Source organism: Physeter macrocephalus, chromosome 18, assembly GCF_002837175.3.
Source record: "Physeter macrocephalus isolate SW-GA chromosome 18, ASM283717v5, whole genome shotgun sequence".
Taxonomy (NCBI): domain Eukaryota; kingdom Metazoa; phylum Chordata; class Mammalia; order Artiodactyla; family Physeteridae; genus Physeter; species Physeter macrocephalus.
The window spans coordinates 19,055,036-19,061,035 of record NC_041231.1 but is presented as its reverse complement, the minus strand read 5'-3'; positions in this window follow the sequence as shown (position 1 = coordinate 19,061,035).

Here is a 6,000-nt window from a genome sequence, read left to right as displayed (position 1 = left end):
AAACGAAGATCCAACACAGCCAAAAAAAAAAAAAAAAAAAAAAAAACTCCTCGAACTAAAGTGCAAAACCCCTTCCCATGGCATCCAAATTACTGTCTGTCTTTTTACCTCTAAAATATTGTATTAGCCAATCAAAGCAACTTTGAGATCCTATTTAGATTCCATCAGCAAGCAGTCTGAGCTCTCATCCTCAGAACTCTACACTAAACAGTTGCAATATATAATTACAGAAACAAAACAATACAATGACAACAATAAACACTCTCATTTATAGTTAGCTGACTAAATAGTGAACATTAGTTATAAGGTTAATGTGACATATTTACCTTGTGTTTTCAGACCAATTTTCCAATGGAAAAAAGAGACACCACTGAACAGTGATTTATTCATCTGCTTTCATTCAAACGCAGGACAAGGAGGTGTTACGCAATCCAAGCTCTAGGTGGAATCTTTTCATTAATTGAACAACATCCCTAGCGAAAAAATCACTGGTAACAATGAAAATAAGATCAAAATTGCCATGTTTGGCTATTTTCTATTTTTATTCATTAGAAGGAGATGAATTAAAGCAGAATTCACAAACTAGTGAGGTTTTCTCATTCTGTCTTCCTATCCTGTGAGCGAGATTATGTCTAGTTATACAGAACATAGAAGTAGATGTTCTCTACACTACATCAAATCTTTCATACCATAAAGCCATGAAGACTAGGATATTTACTTATCCTTCACTTTACTTGCTTATTCTCATTTCCAAGAGTAAAATAATATGGCAAAATAATTCAAAGAGTTCTTGGTATAATTTTATGGAAATTACCCATATCTTCAGAGTGAAATTTAAGTGTCTCTTCTCATCATACCCACTTTGTATTCCTATACATTCACAACTCCCATTGACTTAATTTTTTAATTGAAACAAAACAAAACACACAAACAAACAAAAACTAACCTAGTCACCTATGTGCTTTCTACAATGTGTGTGTGTGTCTGTGTTTAGTCCTCAGTTAGTTACCACATCAGTGTTGCTCTGATAGCCATCATTAGTAATTGGGAGAAGAAAAACTTAGGACTGACACCTTCCACTGTTAGGCTAATGGCAGAATGCTTTTAATATAAACCTAATATAAGATAGAAGATACATACAATTTTAACACAATAATCTACTAAATTTATGCTAAGGATGATGGTGGAGAAAGAGGAAAGAAATTTAGCTTTTGAATAAGTCTGGAGAGGGCTGTTGGAAAAAGGTGAAATTCATATGGTAACGTGTCTGAACATATATATTCATTCAAAGGAAATAAAAATGATCTAAGATAAAAGAAGCTAGGGGGTATGTTAATTGCTATGGATAAAGTAAGTGGAAGGACAAGAGAAGGATTTTTTTTTTAAATCGATGAGTTGACATTAAGAAACCTCTGTCGTTGTCCATGAGGGATGCCTTTCTGACATTCCCAAGACTTGGGCATTGAAACTCTATAGCTGTATGGTGCCTAAAAATACATTAGCTAGACCCTTGCCACTCGAAGCATGATTTGCAAACCATCAGCATTAGCATCATCTGGGAATTCGTTAAAAGTGAAGACTCTCAGGTCCCAACCCAAACGTATTAAATTGGAATCCGCATTTTAAGAAGATCCCAGGTGATTCCCAGGCACATTAAAGTTTGAGAAGCACTGGAGCTGGACTATAAAATGCAAAAACTTGGCCTAAGATACAGTACTCCTGACTCTCCTCATGAATTTAGCCTCTCAAGATACTGACTGTGGACAAAAGACAAACCCAAAAGCCTGGCTTACAGCAGTTTTACGTAAACATCACACAGAGGGAAACGAGTACAGAGGAAAAGAAAACCAGGAGCTCTTGAACTTTCACCTCTTTTCAGAATTCTTAAAAATTCAGACAGCTGTCCTGTTAAAAGGCATTTTCTCCCTGGCAGTTGAATCTTTGTAGTCCGACTTGTGAGAGGATCTCAAAGACTCCCTCGTGCACAGTTAAACTGGGCGGTCTGTGTCAGGCAGCAACGGGTCAATTTCCCTGCCATCCCGGCCCACCTGCTTGACGAGCTTGTTCCCACATCTCCTTTAGCAGAGAAACCTCAGAACCACAGAAGGCGGTCAGTGACTTGACACTGACCATAAAATCCTTAAAGAAAGTCAATTTACTATTGCACTTCCACACGGAATTGGTATTTCTGAGGTAGGGCTAGGACAGCACTGGATATACCAAGAAGTTTCTTCCCAGAAGCAAAACGCTGTTCTGAAAGCAGTGTCGGGAGGAGGCTGTTCCTATTTCTTGTGGTCATAATATTCAGATTGTGCCTCTATCTGCCCTGTTGAATACGTTTCCAAATCTCTCAGGCTTTTGTCTCTATCCTACGGCTAGAGTTTACTTTACAGAGCAAAAAGTCCATTCAAACTCATTTTTCTCTCCCCTTTACGTGGATTAATTCTGTAATCAATTGAATGGCACGGCCATGCAATATCTATTTTAAATCTGTGTAGGCAGAAAGTATAAATGGGCAGTGCTAATCTTTTAAAAGCAAAATGAAGTTTTCAGTTTGGAATTGATTAGATTGTTAGGGTATTAAGCCCTTTCTGGTAATTCCCTGCAGCTGGAGGCAGTTAGAAGGAGAGGAGATTGGGGTTTCTGCTTTGTAAATAAATCTTTAAAGTGGACTTGCTATTTCTGTGGGGAATTACCATGGATTTGGTGGTTGGCAAGATCTGGCGTTTTTCTGCTTGGGAGGAGAGCAAGCTAGACCTCAAATCTATATCCTATTTTCCTCAGATTATCAACATGTTTTGAAAAATTAATTGATTCTTTAGCATAAAGTTAGAATGAAAATTTGGTAAATGTTATATAGGACAATAAGAGTAGATATTACAGTGCAAGGAGGCTGTGCAGGTGATTATACAGAAAGAAAAATATGCCATTTAAAAAAAAATTTAGAATAGTTTTCATTTATAGAAAAATTACAAAGATAGTACAGAGTTCCTCTTCCCTCCCAATTTCCCTTATTATTAATATCTTACATTACTATAGTACAATTACTAAGCCATTATCAGTAGCTAAAGTCTATAATTATATTCAGATTTCTTTAGTTTTTATCTGGTGTCCTTTTTCTGTTTCCAGATACCACATTACATTTCTTTGTCATGTCTCCTTAAGCTCCTCTTGACTGTGACCATTTCTTAGGCTTTCCTTGTTTTTGATGATCTTAACATTTTTAAGTAGCACTGATTAAGCATTTTGTACAACATTGGTCATCCGAGGTATGTCTGCCACTTTTCACATGATTAGACTGAGATACAGGTTTTTGAGAGGAAGACCACAAAAGTAAAGTGCATTCCCATCACACCGGTTCAAGGGTGCATAGTATCAACATGACTTATCACTGCTGAGGTTGACCTTGATCACTTGGCTGAGGTAATGTTTGTCAGGTCCACTGTAAAGTTACTTTTTCCCCGTTCGTGCACTGCACAGTTTGGAAGGAAGTTACTAAACAGCCTGCATTTATAAAGCAGGGCATTATGCTTTGCCTTCCAGAAGTGAAAGGGGAGAGTATCTATATGATTTATTTGACATTCTTCTACACTGAAAACTTGTTTACTCTCCTTATTCATTGATTTATCTATTTATTAAATATAATTAAATCATCACTTATTTCATTTTGGACTCATTAATGTTTATGTTAGAATTTGACTTAAAATCTAATACTTTCATTTTGTTACTCACATTGTTCTGGCTTTGGCCATTTGGAGATCTTTTGGTTGGCTGCTGGAATACACCATTCCTAAAAGGAGAATGGAACAGAAATGAGAAATGAGAAGGCTGTAAAACAATAGTTGTTGTTGTTGTTGATGTTTTTAAAGCCAGCTTTTTTATTTTTTTAATATTTATTTATTCGGTTGTGCCAGGTCTTAGATGCGGCAGGTGGGCTCCTTAGTTGTGGCATGCTTGCGGGATCTAGTTCCCTGACCAGGGATGGAACCTGGGCCCCCAGCACTGGGAGAGCAGAGTCTTAACCACTGTGCCCCCAGGGAATTCCCAGGAAAACAATAGTTTTTAAGCCACAACGTGTAGTAAAAAGAGCCTAAGATCTACAGACAAAAGTTTAGTTTGGAGTTCCTGGTTGACTAGGCTTTGTCAACCACTAGCAATAGGATCATGCCTCAAGTTACTGGTCTGTACACCGGGAATAATATTAATGTTTGCCTTGACTCAAAAATGAGATTAAAAATACTTTACCCTTCTCTTAAAATAGAATATGAGTCACTGTTGAAACATACTAAGTGGGAATTCATCATGCAAATGTGATATTTTATAATGATATCCAAAAATTAGTAAGCATAACTGACAGAGAAATGACTGTAAATCTCAGCGTTGCTTTTCCACAGGATTGCTGATAGAAAAAAGAATAAGAATTAACTGAGCCAATAGATAGGGAGTCTTTCAGATATCTCAGAATCATGTTAGGCCTGGAGAGCAGCAGTTCAGATTAGCAAAGTTCAGAAGATCCCACTGTCAGGTCTGTAGAGCAGCTTTGCACTCAAAAGAGCTAGAGTTATTCGGTAGCAATTTGCAGTTTGTAAAGCCCTTTCATTGTGTTTTGAAGATATGAATCTCAGCCTATATACATTGATGTGCAAAAACATGTTATATATTTTTAAAGACTATTCATATTTTAATCCCACCAAGAATATGTAAAATTTAACCTCAGTTTTTTTCAGGGTTCCTCCAAACTTAAAATATGTTGTGGGTACATATGGAATCTTAAGTAGTGCCAAGACGGAGTAAAGGTCAATGAGTCATTGGCACCAGTCAGTAATGAGACAATAATAGCATCAAGGTTCTTGGTTCTCTGTTTGAGTTGTCTATGGCTTTTGCTTCTGTTCATCTCTATGCACCATCTACCCTTTTTCTCAGGTCTTGATGCCTCTTCAGAAGTTCAGCCCTGGACCTACTATCCTCTCTACTTTAATCATTTCCCATCATCTTTGCTATGGTTCTATCTCTGAGGCAAGCACTTTCTTTATGTCCATTGCATTGCTTCTGTTTACTGAGGCTTAGAAAGAGCCAGGAAGCCCTTTTGGCTGTTTCAAGCTTGTTCCCTGCTGTATCCATCCATTAAGCCAATAAGCACAATCTCAATGAGTGGAAAAGTGCAATATACAGAGAGAGAAAAACATATCTAAAAATTGCTCAACATTGCTAATATTAGAGAAATACAAATCAAAACACCTCATACCAGTTGGAATGGCCATCATCAAAAAGTCTACAGATAATAAATGCTGGAGAGGGTGTGGAGAAAAAGGAAGCCTCCTACACTGTTGGTGGGAATGTAAATTGGTGCAGCCACTATGGAAAACAGTATGGAGGTTCCTTAAAAAACTAAAAATAGAACTACCATATGATCCAGCAATTCCACTCCTCGGCATATATACTGACAAAACTCTAATTTGAAAAGATACATGCACCCCAATGTTCATAGCAGTATTATTTACAATAACCAAGACATGAAAGCAACCTAAATGTCCATCAGCAGACGAATGGAAAGAAGATGGGATACACACACACACACACACACACACACACACACACACACACACACGGGAATACTATACAGCCACAAAAAAGAATGAAATAATGCCATTTGCAGCAACATGGATGGACCTAGAGATGATCATACTAAGTGAAGTAAGTCAGAAAGAGAAAGACAAATACCTTTTTATCACCCTGAATCATTTACTCTTGAAGTAAATTTGTTCACAATTCCATAAATGCTTATGATGGCCTACCATATTAAAAGTAGTATGTTAGGCACTGTGGAGCAGAATTAGGATCACACAGCTATTTTGATGAAGCACCTTCATTTTATAGATGACAAATTTGCATTCAGAATCATTAAGGATTTTAAATACGATCATAGATATTGGTAGTGACAGTCAGCATTCATACTCCAGTTCAAAACTCATTAAATTCTATCTGGCTTCTTTCCAAATG